At 46.8% G+C, this 23,412-nt stretch overlaps 15 non-coding genes across 15 annotated transcripts; 10 read left to right on the top strand and 5 right to left on the bottom strand.

Annotated features, from left to right (window-relative positions):
* Positions 1-5,029: 5,029 nt before the first annotated feature.
* Positions 5,030-5,101, top strand: trnaq-cug (transfer RNA glutamine (anticodon CUG)). The gene has a single exon. It is a non-coding gene; the product is annotated as a tRNA-Gln (tRNA).
* Positions 5,102-5,420: 319 nt separating this feature from the next.
* Positions 5,421-5,492, top strand: trnav-aac (transfer RNA valine (anticodon AAC)). Its single transcript has one exon. It is a non-coding gene; the product is annotated as a tRNA-Val (tRNA).
* Positions 5,493-5,902: 410 nt separating this feature from the next.
* Positions 5,903-5,975, top strand: trnav-cac (transfer RNA valine (anticodon CAC)). Its single transcript has one exon. It is a non-coding gene; the product is annotated as a tRNA-Val (tRNA).
* Positions 5,976-6,393: 418 nt separating this feature from the next.
* Positions 6,394-6,465, bottom strand: trnad-guc (transfer RNA aspartic acid (anticodon GUC)). Its single transcript has one exon. It is a non-coding gene; the product is annotated as a tRNA-Asp (tRNA).
* A 525-nt stretch (positions 6,466-6,990) lies between these two features.
* On the bottom strand, positions 6,991-7,062 carry trnaq-uug (transfer RNA glutamine (anticodon UUG)). Its single transcript has one exon. It is a non-coding gene; the product is annotated as a tRNA-Gln (tRNA).
* A 9,107-nt stretch (positions 7,063-16,169) lies between these two features.
* Positions 16,170-16,241, top strand: trnaq-cug (transfer RNA glutamine (anticodon CUG)). The gene has a single exon. It is a non-coding gene; the product is annotated as a tRNA-Gln (tRNA).
* A 319-nt stretch (positions 16,242-16,560) lies between these two features.
* Positions 16,561-16,633, top strand: trnav-aac (transfer RNA valine (anticodon AAC)). The gene has a single exon. It is a non-coding gene; the product is annotated as a tRNA-Val (tRNA).
* A 410-nt stretch (positions 16,634-17,043) lies between these two features.
* On the top strand, positions 17,044-17,116 carry trnav-cac (transfer RNA valine (anticodon CAC)). The gene has a single exon. It is a non-coding gene; the product is annotated as a tRNA-Val (tRNA).
* Positions 17,117-18,146: 1,030 nt separating this feature from the next.
* Positions 18,147-18,218, bottom strand: trnaq-uug (transfer RNA glutamine (anticodon UUG)). The gene has a single exon. It is a non-coding gene; the product is annotated as a tRNA-Gln (tRNA).
* A 257-nt stretch (positions 18,219-18,475) lies between these two features.
* trnal-cag (transfer RNA leucine (anticodon CAG)) lies at positions 18,476-18,558 on the top strand. Its single transcript has one exon. It is a non-coding gene; the product is annotated as a tRNA-Leu (tRNA).
* Positions 18,559-18,932: 374 nt separating this feature from the next.
* Positions 18,933-19,004, top strand: trnaq-cug (transfer RNA glutamine (anticodon CUG)). The gene has a single exon. It is a non-coding gene; the product is annotated as a tRNA-Gln (tRNA).
* Positions 19,005-19,323: 319 nt separating this feature from the next.
* Positions 19,324-19,396, top strand: trnav-aac (transfer RNA valine (anticodon AAC)). The gene has a single exon. It is a non-coding gene; the product is annotated as a tRNA-Val (tRNA).
* A 403-nt stretch (positions 19,397-19,799) lies between these two features.
* Positions 19,800-19,872, top strand: trnav-cac (transfer RNA valine (anticodon CAC)). Its single transcript has one exon. It is a non-coding gene; the product is annotated as a tRNA-Val (tRNA).
* Positions 19,873-20,287: 415 nt separating this feature from the next.
* On the bottom strand, positions 20,288-20,359 carry trnad-guc (transfer RNA aspartic acid (anticodon GUC)). The gene has a single exon. It is a non-coding gene; the product is annotated as a tRNA-Asp (tRNA).
* Positions 20,360-20,885: 526 nt separating this feature from the next.
* Positions 20,886-20,957, bottom strand: trnaq-uug (transfer RNA glutamine (anticodon UUG)). The gene has a single exon. It is a non-coding gene; the product is annotated as a tRNA-Gln (tRNA).
* Positions 20,958-23,412: the final 2,455 nt, after the last annotated feature.

Raw genomic sequence — 23,412 nt, 5'->3', positions numbered from 1 at the left:
CAGTTGACAGAGCAGCAGTGCCACGGTCCTGGTTCCACCTGTGGAGTCCTTCCAGCAGGTAAACCTGAAAATTCAGGCTGTTGGCACTGGTTCCTGGGGATAAACAGGTAAGTAGGTAAAATTGGTGATCAAGGACATAGTATATTAGTACATAACTTTAAATATATTTTTATTCTTAGACTTTGTGACACATTAACATAACTATAACACAAACACAAACCTGGGATGAAGCGGTTGAGGTGTAAATGAAAGGACTCTAAAGATGTAGAGCCCCTTGCACACCTGTAGGTGGGTAGCTGCACACCTCCCTTTGTGAGCTCTCCTGTTTTGATGTAGAGAGCCACACCTGGTGGGTCCTGGATGCACTTGACATGCTTCTTTTGGACATTCCAGATGTGCTCCATCCTCTCCATGTCAAACAGGGGAACTCCAAGGGAGTCATTACCGCTGGTCCCCATGAGCCCCAGCAGCAGCTCCTCCAGCAGCTGGGTGGTGGCCACTTCACCCCGGGTTCTCCGCCGACAGTGGAGAGCCAGCTCCTCCCTGGACAGGTTTCTGCTGATGTCAGCATCAGTGACTGGCAAGCCCTGGGATTGAAGCTGTTGTTTCTTCGCTTCACGCAACAAAGCTAAATCAGCTGCATCCCACTCAAATATGCACGCTGACAGGCGTGACATAAAGATTGGGTACAACTGATGAGCATCTGTCACGCACCCCAGGGCAAGTCGGCGCATGAAGTGCCAGATGTCAAGACGAATGATGAGGTCCTGCCATCCACTGAACCTGGTCTTCAGCCTGGTCTCCCCTGTACTGGAGCAGCAGTCGCAGTCCACATACAAGGCAACAGGGGGATCAACACCAGCCTGCTGGTACCGCTTCACCAGGTCTGCTGCCATCATGTCCAGGCCTGCTCCCTCCTGAGCGGTCAGAACGCTGATCAGGATCTGACCATACTCGTTTCCCACAGAGGTGAGCCAGAGAGCGGTCCCTTTAGCTGTGCCTGCCAGCTTCTTAACAATCTAAAGTACAAAAAATTAAAAGGCCCTTTGTGATTATTTTCAGGACTCCTCATTCAATGGGACTAGTTAATAATATAAGTTTCCTGTATTAATGAAGGAGAAAAAATATAAACCTTTTTTGTTGAGTCCATCTTCAGAATTGTGCCGTAGATGGATGTGATCCGGGCTTTGATGTCCTCGAGCCTTGTCAAGATGTCCTGACTGTACACGGAGAGGAGCCACTTACAGCTAGGCACCACAGCAGGCTCAGGGGGCTCAGGAAAAGTCATGGGCAGCAGTCCGGGGCGCTGCTGAAAGTCAACACACTCAGTGGTGTACCGTGCAACACGATGAAGCCACTCCTCTGAGTGGTTTTCTTTCAGCTGCTTTAAAACCCGTGTTGGACTGTTACCCAGACCTCTCTCCCGTAGAAGCCGGATCACACGGATGTCACAGGCGTATCTGAGTCAAAGACAGATAAATTAGTTAGAGTCTTAGTCTTTTTTATTTCTATTGTCAAGGCAAGAGAGAAAAAGGGATATTACTTACTTCTGAGTAAGGATGACCCTGAATTCAGACCTGTGAGCCAAGTCCAGCTGCCTGAGGACAGTCTGACTCCAAGAAACGTGGCTGGCTCTACATTTGGTGCAGGTCAGGGTTTCCGTCACCATATTGTAGGTCCTGTCCACGTCAAGGACCCGCCGTGCCCTCTTGTGCAGCCCTGCCCCTGTGAGCTGGTGCTGCTCACAGGCTGCATTAGGGCAGACCACCTTCACCTTCCACAATTTGTATGGCATCCATACAAAGAGTGGGTGGGCAAAAAAACGGTCTGGTGCTGGAGCCTGGTTGTACAGGTTGCTTGGCTGAGGAGGAAAGTACCAGAGCTTCAGATGGTCTTGAAGCTGAAGTTTCCCCTTGGGCCCCAACTTCAAGAGGAATTTTTCAATCCATTTGTGGTCTTCAGGTGGCAAACCCTCTGACCACAAGCGGGGCAGGTGAGCTGTTGAAGTCAGTGCTCCTGTCCCAGAGTCAGCAGCAGTCTGTAATATAAAAAAACAACGACAAAAATACTTAATACTAACCTTAAAGACTTGCGAGCTTCTGCGCACTATGAAGTGACATGTTAAATACTTACAGACACTGTGGCAACTTCTGCTGCTGGACTGGGGACAGGCACTGACTCTCGACCAACTGCATGAGAAGCTGGAGCCTTAAGAAACAGCAGGAATAGAACTCACATCAGTGAAAGACTTTGAGAATATAATCTTAAACTAATACTCAGATAAAACACTACCATAGTATTGTTACAACTTTAAAATCTGATTTTGTTAACGAGGGAATTTAAATGTATTATTGTTTATGCGTAATGTCTTCAGAAAGTATTTGTAAAAATGCTTCTACAAAAAGAGTAGTTTTTTAAAAAGTACTCACTGGGACGGGAACACTTGAAGGAGAGCTGGTACTTTCCTCAGTGGGGTCTGTGACTGTGGCTTGGGTCTATAGAGCAGTCAGTTTTAGTTATTTACCAAAAAAATGACTCAAGCTTATAGGTTACTACATAATCTCTATTTACCTTGGTTACTCTTCTGGCCAGGCTTAGATTTGGCTTGGCAGCAGCAGACTGGGCACCACCAAATCTTGACTTAGTAAACTGAAAGGCAAAGAAGCAAAGGGCTTTGTTAGAGCTGTACTAGGGATACAATTGTCAATATACATTAAGGTACAAAACAGTTGTCACAGCCATGGTCCGTTTATGAGTAAGATTATTCGTCTGTTTACCATTGCCAAAGTCAAATAAGGCCGCTTCTTTTGGCCCTCCGGTCTTGGTTCTGCTGGAGAACTCTGTTGTCCTACAGCCCTCTCGATTGGACTTGCTGCTAAAGTCTGCTGGCCAACAGAGCCTCTTACAGGAGGACCTACTGATGCCCCCTGAGCCGCATCTCCTGCTGCCCCCTGGACCGGACCGCCTGCTGCTGTCTGCTGTGCAGAAACTTCACCACGGCCCACAGTCACCGTTGGTTGCCCTCCTGGCCGGGGAGCAACACTCGATGTGGTCGGCTGTTAAACAGAGTAGACACAGCTTTATGTGGTGTACTGATGAGTAAAAACACTGTATCCTTATAGTTTTACCTTCTGCACATGAAATCCACACAGGCACTTCCTCTCCTGCCCAAACAAAGACATCTGGCCATGAGTCTGCATTGGGCATTTCTCAATCTAAAAATAAAGAGAATCATTTGGTTAAAAATGTAATAGTCATCATTTTTTTCCAGCTACTTAAAAATGGTAAAAAAAAATGCCCATTTCAGTTAACTCTATAAAAGTTTAACCTTATCCTTTGTTTGAAGAAAATATTAGTGAATGGTACAGTAAGATTACATGGTAAAATCCAAAATCGATCAACTCTCACCCTCTGATACAGCTCATACCACTTCTTCTGTCTGGGAGCAGGTCTGTTGCCTTCATCGGCAGGCCAGGTTCCTGTGTTGGCAAACCTCCTCAGGCGGGACATCCACTCTGAGTCAGACATTGCCTTGTGGGACTTTGTCTTTTTGGTTGCCTTTATTTAAGGAGAGTTTTGATATTAATACTATATTAATATGACATTAACTGTAAATTTAGATATGTTGGCTCTGTGCAATAGTGTAACAGAAGAATGAAAAAGAAAAAGAAACATGTCATATTAGCCATTGCTTCAATTTAAAGTGCATGAAATAATAGACTTGATACAATTATTACAATACTATTATAGGAAACGCGACATTTTGCTGGTTAACAAACATTGTGAGAGAAACGTCTTGCATAGTAACTAACTAGGTAAATTTTCAATGGCTGTCCGTGGATTAATAACATTGTCACTTAAACCGAGCTCATATCGACTTAAGTGAAATACTTATGAATGACAAGAATTTGCGCTATGTATATATTCTTATAGTCTTTGGTCAATTAAGTGACTTTTTTTGACGGACCCGACGTTTCTTTTGACGTTTACAGCACAGCCGCCATTGTTGTGATCGGCACTGTGTTTTCAGTTAGCCTACCTTTTATTTACCTATGTGTAATAACGGCGCTGTACCGGACCATAACAGTGGAACTTGGTACAATTTAGTTAAAAGTTAAGATGAAATAATCACAATGAAAAAGCGAAACATTAGTGGCTCAGTTTTCTTGTTTTATTGCTTACTCGCGACACAGACCGGCAAGTCGAAAAAGGGAATCCCCCGTCAAAGTTAGCTAAATACGTCTTTATGACAGTATCAATAGGTGAAATATTTAGATAACTCTTAAAAGTTGTCACACACCACTATATTTATATAAAATACTTACCATTTCGTAGAGTACAGGGAGATTTGGGAGCTTGTCAATCCGCTTTCTTTGACAGTGACCGGCAAGTGTACACAATCTCCGAGAAGCGTGGGGGAGGGGCAAAGGAAAAAAAAAAATCCAACATTTCTGCGCCGTGACTGGTTAAATGTTGGACTCGGGGAAGAATTGGTAAACGTGATTGGTCAAGAATGTTGGAGAATGTTGGATTTGCGAAACTGCCATTGGCTGTAATCTTCAATATTGGAATACACTTGCCGGACTATCCTTCGGCTGCTGGCGCTCAGGTCGCAGTCTCCCCTGGAGGCGTGGGTTCGAATCCCACTTCTGACAGTGTGTGCTTTTCCCTTTGCCTGGCCCTGTTGTCTGGTGCATGACATTAGCATCTGCCTTACTCCACGACCATTTCAAGCCCCACAAAGACTAGTACAGCCAAAGTTGGGGACAGTCTAAATGCAGGCACACCGACAGCACGACGGCGTGTCAGGCATCTGACTGCTGCTTTGTCAACATGCTGCTCGGAGCAAGCAGTTGACTGCCCAACTGCGTGCGCGGCCAGTGTGGCCTGCTTTCTATGCTGCCGTCTGTTTCACTCTTGTTTCTTAGTGTCCCCTGTGTCCCATTGTGCGCAAGAAGACAAAGGCACATAGCGTTGGCATGTGCATATACAGAGAGCGTTTGATGACTGTGTGTTGGCCCTCTGCCCTGGTTCCATGGTGTAATGGTCAGCACTCTGGACTCTGAATCCAGCGATCCGAGTTCAAATCTCGGTGGGACCTGCTTTTGAGGTGTGCGGTCTCGGGGCTATACCAAAGGCAGGTGAAGACATGCGCTCAGAAAGCCATGGGCTCTTCCTCAAGACACCCTGTCCTTTGACTTCTATTTGCACTGAAAGGGTCTGGAGTGCACTTCAACCACAATCTTGCCTGTGCGGAAGGATGCCGCCATTGTAGCTGCCAGCTAGTGTTGTCATTCTCTGCAGATAGTCATGGGCAGCTAGAAAACCCACTACTTCATTGGTATTTTTCCAGCAACTGGCGTGTCGGAAGTTCAGGACACAGCTCTGCAGACGGGTTGTTAAGGCACGGCACGTTGTCCGTTTCCGTAGTGTAGTGGTTATCACGTTCGCCTAACACGCGAAAGGTCCCCGGTTCGAAACCGGCGGAAACACCTTCTCTTCCTTTGCCTCTCAGCAAAAACTCAGTGACGTCATTGGACCCTGGCACTGGCCAGGAAGCAGACCTGGAAGCTTAAAGCCTCTGTATCTGTGGGCAAAGAATTAGCTGCCGGTGGGAAGCACAAGTCCCCCCATTGGTGAATTGATCCCGAGTCTTGCGCTTGACAGGTGTAAGGTCCCAGGGCTAATCCTATGGACCCGCGACTACCCACTGCCTCATTGATATTTTCTCCAGCAACTGGTATGTCGCTAGTTTGGTAGACAGGTCTGCGTACGGTTCCGTAGACAGGTCTGCAGACAGTTTTGTAGACAGGTCTGCAGACGGTTCTGTGGACAGCTCCCCCAGACGGTTCTGTAGAGAGGTCGCTTAGGCGGGGCATGCCCCGCATAGCTTTCGTGGTCAGTTTCCGTAGTGTAGTGGTTATCACGTTCGCCTCACACGCGAAAGGTCCCCGGTTCGAAACCGGGCGGAAACACAGGCACTTACTTTGCCTCTCGACAAAAGCTCAGTCATGGCGCTCATCGGGCTCCATGCAGAACCTTGTGCGAGCTTCTTTGTCTTTTTTTTCACAGTGCAGAGCTTTTTCCACCCTCTCTTTTTTGCAGCTGTTGCTTCTTCTTTTTTTCTTTTTTTTTTTTCTCTCCTTTTTTTTGTAAATGCACTTATATAACATTTACTGCTGTTGTTTTATGTCTGTTTGTTTTTTATGTACATGCAATGGGCATTTCATTAGGTCAGGCCTTGACTCATATGCAGCAACCTAGATATGAGTTGAGAGCAAGGGAAGCAAAGGAGGGAAAAGAGGCAAAAGGCACTGGCCAGGAAGCAGTCCGGAACGCATGAAGCCCCTGTATCTGTAGGCAAAGAATAAGCTGCTGGTAGGTAGCATAAGTCTCCCCGTCGGGGAATCGAACCCCGGTCTTCCGCGTGACAGGCGGAGATACTGTCCACTATACTAACGAGGATGCTGCCTTTAGTGCACGCCGCACAGAAACGGCCCCATGTTCTGGGGTTTACCCAGATTATGCAGAGTCACAGCCAATGCCTGGTGGTTCAAGTCTGCCACTGTTGGGTTGAAATCTTCCTCCTGCCCAGAGTCACCAGTGATGGAGTGCATGACATGACATGAATCACCAGAGCAGTGTGTGCCACTGTTCAGAGTGCCTCATGTTGGCCCCACACGCAAAACCTCTGCATTTTGTTGGTGTGCAGAAACTCTGCGCCTGACTGTGTTGTGGCTTCCAGTGGAGAATGCAGTGCTCATTGGCCTGTGGTCAGTATTGAGGGGTGGCAGCCCTGGAACAGTGATCAAACTGCAGCAACAGCATAAGCCACTCTCAACCAAGTTTGAAGAAGTTCTCCACAGCAGTTTACAAGTCTTTATTCAGTGTATGACAAAGAGGCCATGAGATTGCCACTGTCACTCGGGGTGGGCTTGGGGTGGCTTTGACACACGGCTAGCAAGACCCAGCGTGGTCTCTTCTGCTCAAAGGTCCCACCGAGATTTGAACTCGGATCACTGGATTCAAAGTCCAGAGTGCTAACCGTTACACCATGGGACCAGTCTGCCGTTCAGTAAGTCCGTTGTGAGTGTTTGTCCTCACTTGAACTCACAGCCTTGCTAGATCCGCTTCCTTCTCAGGATTGAGGTTGACTCCAAGAGCCAAGTCTTGGAACAGCAACGGAGCGCTTCAATCAGCTCCCCATCTGCTTTGGAGCGGGAGCTGTTTGGCACTTGATTTCCTCAAAAGCTTGCTCAGGACTGTTTTGCCGTGCCGAGGCAGGCCTGGTGGGCCTGGCCACCGGGGCCGCTCATCTGGTCAGGATGGCCGAGCGGTCTAAGGCGCTGCGTTCAAGCTGGGGAACATTCGTCCGTCAAAGAAGGGGGAGAAGGGGGGAGGAGGGGGAAGAAGGAAAAAGGGAAGAAAAGAGAGGAAAAGAAGAAAAAGAGAAAGAAAACGAAAAAATCCGAGGTTATTCAGCAATTTAACTTTTAAAAGAGTGTTTTCAATGCTTACAGAAGGTGATTTAAAACTTTAGATATTTGAACAAGTAGCGCACGGGACACGAACCGACGAACTTCATAAACGGATAGCTTGACGCTACACTTTTTGCCGTGTGACGCACATACCCATATATGGACCTCACTTCCGGGTCAACACAAAGGGATTCCCCAGTTTTAAAATTAGGGTTAATGGCGGTCAAGCGTGCTCCTAACTGATTGCTTTATTATGTCTCGCTCTTTATGGTAGGTTTTTGAAAATGCATATGTTGAAATGATAATAATGCATTTTAATAACGTTAAAATATTTTTTTAAATATGTTTATCATGGGAAATAATCGTTGATTACTTCTTCCTTTTTCTATAGGAAAAGAAGCTGCCTTAAGCCCACCATATGACCTGAAGAGCAGCTCCTCAACCTGAGATCTTCAGGAGTTTATCTGATGTCTACTGCAAACCACTTTTTATACGATACTAAATAACCCCTCTTTCTAGCATAATTCTTTTTCTGTATCAAAGATCATTATCTTATAGATATTGCAACATTGACAAATAACACTCTTTATTACAGTTGTTGACTGTTGTTAAAATCAATGGGTATGTTTTTTGTGTGTGTGTGTGTGTGTTTACCAGTGTTGAATAAAGATACACTTTTAGCTCGAGCTTTGTTTATTCACAGGGAAGAGAATGAGAAACAACTTATTACAGATTATGTAAAAAAGAACAAACACAACACCTCTATGATAATAAACTATGGTAATAAAAAAATCTGAATGCAACACATTTTACACACATATATACACAACAGCTATACTATTTTATTCACAACACTAATACTAAAATAATACTAACAACACTCATACTTTACAATAACTTACAATATGAAACTCTACAAAATATATACAATATTTACAATACAAAAATATGTACAATATTAACACTACAAAAATATATACAATATTTACACTGCAAAAATATGTACAATATTTACACTACAAATAATTTTTGAAATTATTTTTTGGGTACTGCCTTCCTCATTTCCTCCAACCACTGCTTCTTGGTTTTGGTTTCAAAGGAAGGACAGTACACTTTGCCATAGTACTGGCTGTGTCCAGTGTCAGCAGTGCGGAACTGACCACACTTTTTGCAAGTGTTTGCCTCCACTGTCCGCTGGTACGGCCTTTTAGGAGTCACTCCTTCCATGGTGCTGCTGGTAGGTGCTCCTGTCTGTGGACTGGTACCCGGTAAAACTGCCAAGACAACTGGTACCAGTCCCACATTTTGTCCTGCAGGCCCAACAAGCTGTGTGGTCAGCAAGGGTCCTGGTGCAGGGGGGCTGACAAACAAAGGCCTCTTGCCTGTTGGTTTAGGCAAGATGTTGCGCTGGACCTGACTGGGAGCTCTCTGCCTCTGATGTGCCTGGCCAGCTGTGCTCTCAGGCAACCAGTACTGATGCTCCTGCTGTGCTGGTACAGGGTGAGCAGGTAGCACTCTGGCATCCTGAAGAGGCTCCGCAGAAGCTGAGACGGCTGGAGGTAAGGTGGTACCCTGAAGCAGCACAGACAGCTCCTGTTTTTTCTGCCTGTTATTGTGCCACTGTATCAGGGTGTTCTGGTTTACCTCCACCAGTTGGATCTCAGTTTGCTGCATCACTAGCGAGTTCCCTAGGACCAGCTGCCTTATCTTGTGGTAATCCCTCAAGATAAGGGACCACCTTGAGTCTGCCCTCTTCCCTCTTCTCACTGGGCCTGGGTGGAGGTTGCAGAGTCTTATAAAAATGTTCTCCACCAACCGACAGCAGTCCGGCCACTGTGCAGGTGAGCTACTTGCTCCTAACATGCAGCGGGTGGTGCTCTCAACGCCAGGCGTAGTTGTGGGCTTCTTCGGTGTTCGAAACCGCCCACTCAAGAGTCTCTCCTGATGTCGAGCTGCGTATATGACCCGCCGCTTGTCGTGCTCATCCAGGCTTTCCCACAGTGCTTTGATGGTGCTGGCCTGCTGGTTGGTGAGACACAAAGATGTCTGACTCCGCAGTTCCACCAAAAACTCAGCAAGTCTGTCCACATGCTGGTAGCCAGGCACATTTTGCTCATCCACAGCCTGTGAAGATATGAAACATATTTGAAAGTATGTTAATGTAAATCCTTGAATCACGTTGACCTTTTTTTGACACATTTCTGATGTTCCTTATTAAATAGAAAAAACATACTACTGCTCAACCACTGTTTGAGGGCCTGTAAGGCCTATTTGTATTAAACTACGCACCCTTTAGATATTTGTTTTACACAGTTGTGCATCGAGGATTCCCTCTCCTATATCTGTCTCTGTTCAAGTCAATTTGTGCTGCTCTCTGAAGGGAGTAGTTAACCAATTCCTAAGAGATTTAAAGGTTCTGTCTCATGATTTCTAGCAATAAATAGCTGTACTTTTTTAACACAACAATAAACTTACAGGCCTCTAAAGACAGCTTTTTTTTCCTTGCCATTTTGAGCCTGTTAACCCAAAACAAGTGCTGAAACTTCAACCTAAAGATTGCCATGCTCCCTTTGTGTTCCTTTATTAATAAAACTATTTTAGGCTGTGCCACACAGTTTCAAAAGTGTTTTGTAATCAATTAGTCTTATAAAATGATTAACTTAGATTAGCAGCCATATTAGGAGTTCATGCAGAGGACTGACAGTTGCAAAAAAGTGGATCATTCTTTGAAAACCATCTGATTCATTTTAAGTTTGTGAAATGGATAAAAATTGTTTCTGATTGCAAAAAGTAAAGTGCAAGTGATCAAACTTTTGTGCAGTAATGCAAGTGCATATTTATTGTTAACACTTACCATGTCTTCATCATGAGCCTGCACGTCAACGCCAGCCTCAGAGGATGAAGTTGAAGGCAGAGTGGAAGGAGCAGAGGCCACTGCAGACAAGCAAGGAGCTAGTGATGCACAATAGGGAAAAAAACACCATATTACTACACATATAAAAAACTACAAAATGACTTGCAGATATAGAGGTGGAAGATTATTGTGATTGAATTACAATTCCCATTTTCATTACACCGCACCTGGTCATACTACTATCTATATAAAACCGAGATTTCTTTTCAGCCTTACCAGGAGCAATGGTTAATGTGCTCGGAGCCTGAGTGAAGGACGTGCCCGATGATGATGGGGTTGAGGAACTGCAAAGAGCTGTCGTGCTGGGAGCTGTGGACAGGGAGGGGCCAGTTGTCAGAGGGGCAGGGGTGTGAGGCTCCTCCAGGTTTGCCACTGTTGGGTCCTCTGCTGCCTCAGCAAAGCCCTCATCCTCCTCTTCATCTTCCTCCACATTATGCTCCTCAATAAGCTGAGCAGTCTCCTCAGAATCAGGATGCATATCCTGCAGTGCCTGACCAGTCTGCCGGAACAGATACTGCAGGCCTATGAGCTCTCCTGAAACATCAGAGGCAAATGGATGATTAGGAAAACTGTTTGAATGATTTTTTTTTCATCTCAGTTGTACGTCAAGTGGGTTTCAGTAATGCTAACCAGTGTAAGGTGTGGGTGGACAGAACTCTGGGACCAACTTCCTGCCGAACAGCTTCTCGAAGTTTGTGTTCACAGAGTGAAGCAGGTCACCCGAGTAGCTGCGGAAAGGAGATGGCTCAGTTGACAGAGCAGCAGTGCCACGGTCCTGGTTCCACCTGTGGAGTCCTTCCAGCAGGTAAACCTGAAAATTCAGGCTGTTGGCACTGGTTCCTGGGGATAAACAGGTAAGTAGGTAAAATTGGTGATCAAGGACATAGTATATTAGTACATAACTTTAAATATATTTTTATTCTTAGACTTTGTGACACATTAACATAACTATAACACAAACACAAACCTGGGATGAAGCGGTTGAGGTGTAAATGAAAGGACTCTAAAGATGTAGAGCCCCTTGCACACCTGTAGGTGGGTAGCTGCACACCTCCCTTTGTGAGCTCTCCTGTTTTGATGTAGAGAGCCACACCTGGTGGGTCCTGGATGCACTTGACATGCTTCTTTTGGACATTCCAGATGTGCTCCATCCTCTCCATGTCAAACAGGGGAACTCCAAGGGAGTCATTACCGCTGGTTCCCATGAGCCCCAGCAGCAGCTCCTCCAGCAGCTGGGTGGTGGCCACTTCACCCCGGGTTCTCCGCCGACAGTGTAGAGCCAGCTCCTCCCTGGACAGGTTTCTGCTGATGTCAGCATCAGTGACTGGCAAGCCCTGGGATTGAAGCTGTTGTTTCTTCGCTTCACGCAACAAAGCTAAATCAGCTGCATCCCACTCAAATATGCACGCTGACAGGCGTGACATAAAGATTGGGTACAACTGATGAGCATCTGTCACGCACCCCAGGGCAAGTCGGCGCATGAAGTGCCAGATGTCAAGACGAATGATGAGGTCCTGCCATCCACTGAACCTGGTCTTCAGCCTGGTCTCCCCTGTACTGGAGCAGCAGTCGCAGTCCACATACAAGGCAACAGGGGGATCAACACCAGCCTGCTGGTACCGCTTCACCAGGTCTGCTGCCATCATGTCCAGGCCTGCTCCCTCCTGAGCGGTCAGAACGCTGATCAGGATCTGACCATACTCGTTTCCCACAGAGGTGAGCCAGAGAGCGGTCCCTTTAGCTGTGCCTGCCAGCTTCTTAACAATCTAAAGTACAAAAAATTAAAAGGCCCTTTGTGATTATTTTCAGGACTCCTCATTCAATGGGACTAGTTAATAATATAAGTTTCCTGTATTAATGAAGGAGAAAAAATATAAACCTTTTTTGTTGAGTCCATCTTCAGAATTGTGCCGTAGATGGATGTGATCCGGGCTTTGATGTCCTCGAGCCTTGTCAAGATGTCCTGACTGTAAACGGAGAGGAGCCACTTACAGCTAGGCACCACAGCAGGCTCAGGGGGCTCAGGAAAAGTCATGGGCAGCAGTCCGGGGCGCTGCTGAAAGTCAACACACTCAGTGGTGTACCGTGCAACACGATGAAGCCACTCCTCTGAGTGGTTTTCTTTCAGCTGCTTTAAAACCCGTGTTGGACTGTTACCCAGACCTCTCTCCCGTAGAAGCCGGATCACACGGATGTCACAGGCGTATCTGAGTCAAAGACAGATAAATTAGTTAGAGTCTTAGTCTTTTTTATTTCTATTGTCAAGGCAAGAGAGAAAAAGGGATATTACTTACTTCTGAGTAAGGATGACCCTGAATTCAGACCTGTGAGCCAAGTCCAGCTGCCTGAGGACAGTCTGACTCCAAGAAACGTGGCTGGCTCTACATTTGGTGCAGGTCAGGGTTTCCGTCACCATATTGTAGGTCCTGTCCACGTCAAGGACCCGCCGTGCCCTCTTGTGCAGCCCTGCCCCTGTGAGCTGGTGCTGCTCACAGGCTGCATTAGGGCAGACCACCTTCACCTTCCACAATTTGTATGGCATCCATACAAAGAGTGGGTGGGCAAAAAAACGGTCTGGTGCTGGAGCCTGGTTGTACAGGTTGCTTGGCTGAGGAGGAAAGTACCAGAGCTTCAGATGGTCTTGAAGCTGAAGTTTCCCCTTGGGCCCCAACTTCAAGAGGAATTTTTCAATCCATTTGTGGTCTTCAGGTGGCAAACCCTCTGACCACAAGCGGGGCAGGTGAGCTGTTGAAGTCAGTGCTCCTGTCCCAGAGTCAGCAGCAGTCTGTAATATAAAAAAACAACGACAAAAATACTTAATACTAACCTTAAAGACTTGCGAGCTTCTGCGCACTATGAAGTGACATGTTAAATACTTACAGACACTGTGGCAACTTCTGCTGCTGGACTGGGGACAGGCACTGACTCTCGACCAACTGCATGAGAAGCTGGAGCCTTAAGAAACAGCAGGAATAGAACTCACATCAGTGAAAGACTTTGAGAATATAATCTTAAACTAATACTCAGATAAAACACTACCATAGTATTGTTACAACTTTAAAATCTGATTTTGTTAACGAGGGAATTTAAATGTATTATTGTTTATGCGTAATGTCTTCAGAAAGTATTTGTAAAAATGCTTCTACAAAAAGAGTAGTTTTTTAAAAAGTACTCACTGGGACGGGAACACTTGAAGGAGAGCTGGTACTTTCCTCAGTGGGGTCTGTGACTGTGGCTTGGGTCTGTAGAGCAGTCAGTTTTAGTTATTTACCAAAAAAATGACTCAAGCTTATAGGTTACTACATAATCTCTATTTACCTTGGTTACTCTTCTGGCCAGGCTTAGATTTGGCTTGGCAGCAGCAGACTGGGCACTACCAAATCTTGACTTAGTAAACTGAAAGGCAAAGAAGCAAAGGGCTTTGTTAGAGCTGTACTAGGGATACAATTGTCAATATACATTAAGGTACAAAACAGTTGTCACAGCCATGGTCCGTTTATGAGTAAGATTATTCGTCTGTTTACCATTGCCAAAGTCAAATAAGGCCGCTTCTTTTGGCCCTCCGGTCTTGGTTCTGCTGGAGAACTCTGTTGTCCTACAGCCCTCTCGATTGGACTTGCTGCTAAAGTCTGCTGGCCAACAGAGCCTCTTACAGGAGGACCTACTGATGCCCCCTGAGCCGCATCTCCTGCTGCCCCCTGGACCGGACCGCCTGCTGCTGTCTGCTGTGCAGAAACTTCACCACGGCCCACAGTCACCGTTGGTTGCCCTCCTGGCCGGGGAGCAACACTCGATGTGGTCGGCTGTTAAACAGAGTAGACACAGCTTTATGTGGTGTACTGATGAGTAAAAACACTGTATCCTTATAGTTTTACCTTCTGCACATGAAATCCACACAGGCACTTCCTCTCCTGCCCAAACAAAGACATCTGGCCATGAGTCTGCATTGGGCATTTCTCAATCTAAAAATAAAGAGAATCATTTGGTTAAAAATGTAATAGTCATCATTTTTTTTCCAGCTACTTAAAAATGGTAAAAAAAAAATGCCCATTTCAGTTAACTCTATAAAAGTTTAACCTTATCCTTTGTTTGAAGAAAATATTAGTGAATGGTACAGTAAGATTACATGGTAAAATCCAAAATCGATCAACTCTCACCCTCTGATACAGCTCATACCACTTCTTCTGTCTGGGAGCAGGTCTGTTGCCTTCATCGGCAGGCCAGGTTCCTGTGTTGGCAAACCTCCTCAGGCGGGACATCCACTCTGAGTCAGACATTGCCTTGTGGGACTTTGTCTTTTTGGTTGCCTTTATTTAAGGAGAGTTTTGATATTAATACTATATTAATATGACATTAACTGTAAATTTAGATATGTTGGCTCTGTGCAATAGTGTAACAGAAGAATGAAAAAGAAAAAGAAACATGTCATATTAGCCATTGCTTCAATTTAAAGTGCATGAAATAATAGACTTGATACAATTATTACAATACTATTATAGGAAACGCGACATTTTGCTGGTTAACAAACATTGTGAGAGAAACGTCTTGCATAGTAACTAACTAGGTAAATTTTCAATGGCTGTCCGTGGATTAATAACATTGTCACTTAAACCGAGCTCATATCGACTTAAGTGAAATACTTATGAATGACAAGAATTTGCGCTATGTATATATTCTTATAGTCTTTGGTCAATTAAGTGACTTTTTTTGACGGACCCGACGTTTCTTTTGACGTTTACAGCACAGCCGCCATTGTTGTGATCGGCACTGTGTTTTCAGTTAGCCTACCTTTTATTTACCTATGTGTAATAACGGCGCTGTACCGGACCATAACAGTGGAACTTGGTACAATTTAGTTAAAAGTTAAGATGAAATAATCACAATGAAAAAGCGAAACATTAGTGGCTCAGTTTTCTTGTTTTATTGCTTACTCGCGACACAGACCGGCAAGTCGAAAAAGGGAATCCCCCGTCAAAGTTAGCTAAATACGTCTTTATGACAGTATCAATAGGTGAAATATTTAGATAACTCTTAAAAGTTGTCACACACCACTATATTTATATAAAATACTTACCATTTCGTAGAGTACAGGGAGATTTGGGAGCTTGTCAATCCGCTTTCTTTGACAGTGACCGGCAAGTGTACACAATCTCCGAGAAGCGTGGGGGAGGGGCAAAGGAAAAAAAAAATCCAACATTTCTGCGCCGTGACTGGTTAAATGTTGGACTCGGGGAAGAATTGGTAAACGTGATTGGTCAAGAATGTTGGAGAATGTTGGATTTGCGAAACTGCCATTGGCTGTAATCTTCAATATTGGAATACACTTGCCGGACTATCCTTCGGCTGCTGGCGCTCAGGTCGCAGTCTCCCCTGGAGGCGTGGGTTCGAATCCCACTTCTGACAGTGTGTGCTTTTCCCTTTGCCTGGCCGTGTTGTCTGGTGCATGACATTAGCATCTGCCTTACTCCACGACCATTTCAAGCCCCACAAAGACTAGTACAGCCAAAGTTGGGGACAGTCTAAATGCAGGCACACCGACAGCACGACGGCGTGTCAGGCATCTGACTGCTGCTTTGTCAACATGCTGCTCGGAGCAAGCAGTTGACTGCCCAACTGCGTGTGCGGCCAGTGTGGCCTGCTTTCTATGCTGCCGTCTGTTTCACTCTTGTTTCTTAGTGTCCCCTGTGTCCCATTGTGCGCAAGAAGACAAAGGCACATAGCGTTGGCATGTGCATATACAGAGAGCGTTTGATGACTGTGTGTTGGCCCTCTGCCCTGGTTCCATGGTGTAATGGTCAGCACTCTGGACTCTGAATCCAGCGATCCGAGTTCAAATCTCGGTGGGACCTGCTTTTGAGGTGTGCGGTCTCGGGGCTATTCCAAAGGCAGGTGAAGACATGCGCTCAGAAAGCCATGGGCTCTTCCTCAAGACACCCTGTCCTTTGACTTCTATTTGCACTGAAAGGGTCTGGAGTGCACTTCAACCACAATCTTGCCTGTGCGGAAGGATGCCGCCATTGTAGCTGCCAGCTAGTGTTGTCATTCTCTGCAGATAGTCATGGGCAGCTAGAAAAGCCACTACTTCATTGGTATTTTTCCAGCAACTGGCGTGTCGGAAGTTCAGGACACAGCTCTGCAGACGGGTTGTTAAGGCACGGCACGTTGTCCGTTTCCGTAGTGTAGTGGTTATCACGTTCGCCTAACACGCGAAAGGTCCCCGGTTCGAAACCGGGCGGAAACACCTTCTCTTCCTTTGCCTCTCAGCAAAAACTCAGTGACGTCATTGGACCCTGGCACTGGCCAGGAAGCAGACCTGGAAGCTTAAAGCCTCTGTATCTGTGGGCAAAGAATTAGCTGCCGGTGGGAAGCACAAGTCCCCCCATTGGTGAATTGATCCCGAGTCTTGCGCTTGACATGTGTAAGGTCCCAGGGCTAATCCTATGGACCCCCGACTACCCACTGCCTCATTGATATTTTCTCCAGCAACTGGTATGTCGCTAGTTTGGTAGACAGGTCTGCGTACGGTTCCGTAGACAGGTCTGCAGACAGTTTTGTAGACAGGTCTGCAGACGGTTCTGTGGACAGCTCCCCCAGACGGTTCTGTAGAGAGGTCGCTTAGGCGGGGCATGCCCCGCAAAGCTTCCGTGGTCAGTTTCCGTAGTGTAGTGGTTATCACGTTCGCCTCACACGCGAAAGGTCCCCGGTTCGAAACCGGGCGGAAACACTGGCACTTACTTTGCCTCTCGACAAAAGCTCAGTCATGGCGCTCATCGGGCTCCATGCAGAACCTTGTGCGAGCTTCTTTGTCTTTTTTTTCACAGTGCACAGCTTTTTCCACCCTCTCTTTTTTGCAGCTGTTGCTTCTTCTTTTTTTCTTTTTTTTTCTCTCCTTTTTTTTGTAAATGCACTTACATAACATTTACTGCTGTTGTTTTATGTCTGTTTGTTTTTTATGTACATGCAATGGGCATTTCATTAGGTCAGGCCTTGACTCATATGCAGCAACCTAGATGTGAGTTGAGAGCAAGGGAAGCAAAGGAGGGAAAAGAGGCAAAAGGCACTGGCCAGGAAGCAGTCCGGGACGCATGAAGCCCCTGTATCTGTAGGCAAAGAATAAGCTGTGGGTAGGTATGGAGCTGCTGGTAGGTAGCATAAGTCTCCCCGTCGGGGAATCGCACCCCGGTCTTCCGCGTGACAGGCGGAGATACTGTCCACTATACTAACGAGGATGCTGCCTTTAGTGCACGCTGCACAGACACGGCCCCATGTTCTGGGGTTTACCGAGATTATGCAGAGTCACAGCCAATGCCTGGTGGTTCAAGTCTGCCACTGTTGGGTTGAAATCTTCCTCCTGCCCAGAGTCACCAGTGATGGAGTGCATGACATGACATGAATCACCAGAGCAGTGTGTGCCACTGTTCAGAGTGCCTCATGTTGGCCCCACACGCAAAACCTCTGCATTTTGTTGGTGTGCAGAAACTCTGCACCTGACTGTGTTGTGGCTTCCAGTGGAGAATGCAGTGCTCATTGGCCAGTGGTCAGTATTGAGGGGTGGCAGCCCTGGAACAGTGATCAAACTGCAGCAACAGCATAAGCCACTCTCAACCAAGTTTGAAGAAGTTCTCCACAGCAGTTTACAAGTCTTTGTTCAGTGTATGACAAAGAGGCCATGAGATTGCCACTGTCACTCGGGGTGGGCTTGGGGTGGCTTTGACACACGGCTAGCAAGATGCAGCGTGGTCTCTTCTGCTCAAAGGTCCCACCGAGATTTGAACTCGGATCACTGGATTCAAAGTCCAGAGTGCTAACCGTTACACCATGGGACCAGTCTGCCGTTCAGTAAGTCCGTTGTGAGTGTTTGTCCTCACTTGAACTCACAGCCTTGCTAGATCCGCTTCCTTCTCAGGATTGAGGTTGACTCCAAGAGCCAAGTCTTGGAACAGCAACGGAGCGCTTCAATCAGCTCCCCATCTGCTTTGGAGCGGGAGCTGTTTGGCACTTGATTTCCTCAAAAGCTTGCTCAGGACTGTTTTGCCGTGCCGAGGCAGGCCTGGTGGGCCTGGCCACCGGGGCCGCGCATCTAGTCAGGATGGCCGAGCGGTCTAAGGCGCTGCGTTCAGGTCGCAGTCTCCCCTGGAGGCGTGGGTTCGAATCCCACTTCTGACAGTGTGTGCTTTTCCCTTTGCCTGGCCCTGTTGTCTGGTGCATGACATTAGCATCTGCCTTACTCCACGACCATTTCAAGCCCCACAAAGACTAGTACAGCCAAAGTTGGGGACAGTCTAAATGCAGGCACACCGACAGCACGACGGCGTGTCAGGCATCTGACTGCTGCTTTGTCAACATGCTGCTCGGAGCAAGCAGTTGACTGCCCAACTGCGTGTGCGGCCAGTGTGGCCTGCTTTCTATGCTGCCGTCTGTTTCACTCTTGTTTCTTAGTGTCCCCTGTGTCCCATTGTGCGCAAGAAGACAAAGGCACATAGCGTTGGCATGTGCATATACAGAGAGCGTTTGATGACTGTGTGTTGGCCCTCTGCCCTGGTTCCATGGTGTAATGGTCAGCACTCTGGACTCTGAATCCAGCGATCCGAGTTCAAATCTCGGTGGGACCTGCTTTTGAGGTGTGCGGTCTCGGGGCTATTCCAAAGGCAGGTGAAGACATGCGCTCAGAAAGCCATGGGCTCTTCCTCAAGACACCCTGTCCTTTGACTTCTATTTGCACTGAAAGGGTCTGGAGTGCACTTCAACCACAATCTTGCCTGTGCGGAAGGATGCCGCCATTGTAGCTGCCAGCTAGTGTTGTCATTCTCTGCAGATAGTCATGGGCAGCTAGAAAAGCCACTACTTCATTGGTATTTTTCCAGCAACTGGCGTGTCGGAAGTTCAGGACACAGCTCTGCAGACGGGTTGTTAAGGCACGGCACGTTGTCCGTTTCCGTAGTGTAGTGGTTATCACGTTCGCCTAACACGCGAAAGGTCCCCGGTTCGAAACCGGGCGGAAACACCTTCTCTTCCTTTGCCTCTCAGCAAAAACTCAGTGACGTCATTGGACCCTGGCACTGGCCAGGAAGCAGACCTGGAAGCTTAAAGCCTCTGTATCTGTGGGCAAAGAATTAGCTGCCGGTGGGAAGCACAAGTCCCCCCATTGGTGAATTGATCCCGAGTCTTGCGCTTGACAGGTGTAAGGTCCCAGGGCTAATCCTATGGACCCCCGACTACCCACTGCCTCATTGATATTTTCTCCAGCAACTGGTATGTCGCTAGTTTGGTAGACAGGTCTGCGTACGGTTCCGTAGACAGGTCTGCAGACAGTTTTGTAGACAGGTCTGCAGACGGTTCTGTGGACAGCTCCCCCAGACGGTTCTGTAGAGAGGTCGCTTAGGCGGGGCATGCCCCGCATAGCTTTAGTTTCCGTAGTGTAGTGGTTATCACGTTCGCCTCACACGCGAAAGGTCCCCGGTTCGAAACCGGGCGGAAACACTGGCACTTACTTTGCCTCTCGGCAAAAGCTCAGTCATGGCGCTCATCGGGCTCCATGCAGAACCTTGTGCGAGCTTCTTTGTCTTTTTTTTCACAGTGCAGAGCTTTTTCCACCCTCTCTTTTTTGCAGCTGTTGCTTCTTCTTTTTTTCTTTTTTTTCTCTCCTTTTTTTTTGTAAATGCACTTATATAACATTTACTGCTGTTGTTTTATGTCTGTTTGTTTTTTATGTACATGCAATGGGCATTTCATTAGGTCAGGCCTTGACTCATATGCAGCAACCTAGATATGAGTTGAGAGCAAGGGAAGCAAAGGAGGGAAAAGAGGCAGAAGGCACTGGCCAGGAAGCAGTCCGGGACGCATGAAGCCCCTGTATCTGTAGGCAAAGAATAAGCTGCTGGTAGGTAGCATAAGTCTCCCCGTCGGGGAATCGAACCCCGGTCTTCCGCGTGACAGGCGGAGATACTGTCCACTATACTAACGAGGATGCTGCCTCTACTGCACGCTGCACAGACACGGCCCCATGTTCTGGGGTTTTACCGAGATTATGCAGAGTCACAGCCAATGCCTGGTGGTTCAAGTCTGCCACTGTTGGGTTGAAATCTTCCTCCTGCCCAGAGTCACCAGTGATGGAGTGCATGACATGACATGAATCACCAGAGCAGTGTGTGCCACTGTTCAGAGTGCCTCATGTTGGCCCCACACGCAAAACCTCTGCATTTAATTGGTGTGCAGAAACTCTGCGCCTGACTGTGTTGTGGCTTCCAGTGGAGAATGCAGTGCTCATTGGCCTGTGGTCAGTATTGAGGGGTGGCAGCCCTGGAACAGTGATCAAACTGCAGCAACAGCATAAGCCACTCTCAACCAAGTTTGAAGAAGTTCTCCACAGCAGTTTACAAGTCTTTATTCAGTGTATGACAAAGAGGCCATGAGATTGCCACTGTCACTCGGGGTGGGCTTGGGGTGGCTTTGACACACGGCTAGCAAGACCCAGCGTGGTCTCTTCTGCTCAAAGGTCCCACCGAGATTTGAACTCGGATCACTGGATTCAAAGTCCAGAGTGCTAACCGTTACACCATGGGACCAGTCTGCCGTTCAGTAAGTCCGTTGTGAGTGTTTGTCCTCACTTGAACTTACAGCCTTGCTAGATCCGCTTCCTTCTCAGGATTGAGGTTGACTCCAAGAGCCAAGTCTTGGAACAGCAACGGAGCGCTTCAATCAGCTCCCCATCTGCTTTGGAGCGGGAGCTGTTTGGCACTTGATTTCCTCAAAAGCTTGCTCAGGACTGTTTTGCCGTGCCGAGGCAGGCCTGGTGGGCCTGGCCACCGGGGCCGCTCATCTAGTCAGGATGGCCGAGCGGTCTAAGGCGCTGCGCTCAAGCTGGGGAACATTCGTCCGTCAAAGAAGGGGGAGAAGGGGGGAGGAGGGGGAAGAAGGAAAAAGGGAAGAAAAAAGAGGAAAAGAAGAAAAAGAGAAAGAAAACGAAAAAATCCGAGGTTTTTCAGCAATTTAACTTTTAAAAGAGTGTTTTCAATGCTTACAGAAGGTGATTTAAAACTTTAGATATTTGAACAAGTAGCGCACGGGACACGAACCGACGAACTTCATAAACGGATAACTTGACGCTACACTTTTTGCCGTGTGACGCACATACCCATATATGGACTTCACTTCCGGGTCAACACAAAGGGATTCCCCAGTTTTAAAATTAGGGTTAATGGCGGTCAAGCGTGCTCCTAACTGATTGCTTTATTATGTCTCGCACTTTATGGTAGGTTTTTGAAAATGCATATGTTGAAATGATAATAATGCATTTTAATAACGTTAAAATAATTTTTTAAATATTTTTATCATGGGAAATAATCGTTGTTTACTTCTTCCTTTTTCTATAGGAAAAGAAGCTGCCTTAAGCCCACCATATGACCTGAAGAGCAGCTCCTCAACCTGAGATCTTCAGGAGTTTATCTGATGTCTACTGCAAACCACTTTTTATATGATACTAAATAACCCCTCTTTCTAGCATAATTCTTTTTCTGTATCAAAGATCATTATCTTATAGATATTGCAACATTGACAAATAACACTCTTTATTACAGTTGTTGACTGTTGTTAAAATCAATGGGTATGTTTTTTTTTTGTGTGTGTGTGTTTACCAGTGTTGAATAAAGATACACTTTTAGCTCGAGCTTTGTTTATTCACAGGGAAGAGAATGAGAAACAACTTATTACAGATTACGTAAAAAAGAACAAACACAACACCTCTATGATAATAAACTATGGTAATAAAAAAATCTGAATGCAACACATTTTACACACATATATACACAACAGCTATGCTATTTTATTCACAACACTAATACTAAAATAATACTAACAACACTCATACTTTACAATAACTTACACTATGAAACTCTACAAAATATATACAATATTTACAATACAAAAATATATACAATATTTACACTACAAAAATATTTACAACATTTACACTACAAATAATTTTAGAAATTATTTTTTGGGTACTGCCTTCCTCATTTCCTCCAACCACTGCTTCTTGGTTTTCGTTTCAAAGGAAGGACAGTACACTTTGCCATAGTACTGGCTGTGTCCAGTGTCAGCAGTGCGGAACTGACCACACTTTTTGCAAGTGTTTGCCTTCACTGTCCGCTGGTACGGCCTTTTAGGAGTCACTCCTTCCATGGTGCTGCTGGTAGGTGCTCCTGTCTGTGGACTGGTACCCGGTAAAACTGCCAAGACAACTGGTACCAGTCCTACATTTTGTCCTGCAGGCCCAACAAGCTGTGTGGTCAGCAAGCGTCCTGGTGCAGGGGGGCTGACAAACAAAGGCCTCTTGCCTGTTGGTTTAGGCAAGATGTTGCGCTGGACCTGACTGGGAGCTCTCTGCCTCTGATGTGCCTGGCCAGCTGTGCTCTCAGGCAACCAGTACTGATGCTCCTGCTGTGCTGGTACAGGGTGAGCAGGTAGCACTCTGGCATCCTGAAGAGGCTCCGCAGAAGCTGAGACGGCTGGAGGTAAGGTGGTACCCTGAAGCAGCACAGACAGCTCCTGTTTTTTCTGCCTGTTATTGTGCCACTGTATCAGGGTGTTCTGGTTTACCTCCACCAGTTGGATCTCAGTTTGCTGCATCACTAGAGAGTTCCCGAGGACCAGCTGCCTTATCTTGTGGTAATCCCTCAAGATAAGGGACCACCTTGAGTCTGCCCTCTTCCCTCTTCTCACTGGGCCTGGGTGGAGGTTGCAGAGTCTTATAAAGATGTTTTCCACCAACCGACAGCAGTCCGGCCACTGTGCAGGTGAGCTACTTGCTCCTAACATGCAGCGGGTGGTGCTCTCAACACCAGGCGTAGTTGTGGGCTTCTTCGGTGTTCGAAACCGCCCACTCAAGAGTCTCTCCTGATGTCGAGCTGCATATATGACCCGCCGCTTGTCGTGCTCATCCAGGCTTTCCCACAGTGCTTTGATGGTGCTGGCCTGCTGGTTGGTGAGACACAAAGACGTCTGACTCCGCAGTTCCACCAA

The sequence above is a fragment of the Halichoeres trimaculatus genome, unplaced genomic scaffold, assembly GCF_033239565.1.
Source record: "Halichoeres trimaculatus isolate MK-OKI-2021-1 unplaced genomic scaffold, fHalTri1.1 fHalTri1_scaffold_3, whole genome shotgun sequence".
Lineage (NCBI taxonomy): Eukaryota > Metazoa > Chordata > Actinopteri > Labriformes > Labridae > Halichoeres > Halichoeres trimaculatus.
Note: the sequence above shows the minus strand (reverse complement) of the source record. Positions and strands in the feature narration are given on the sequence as shown.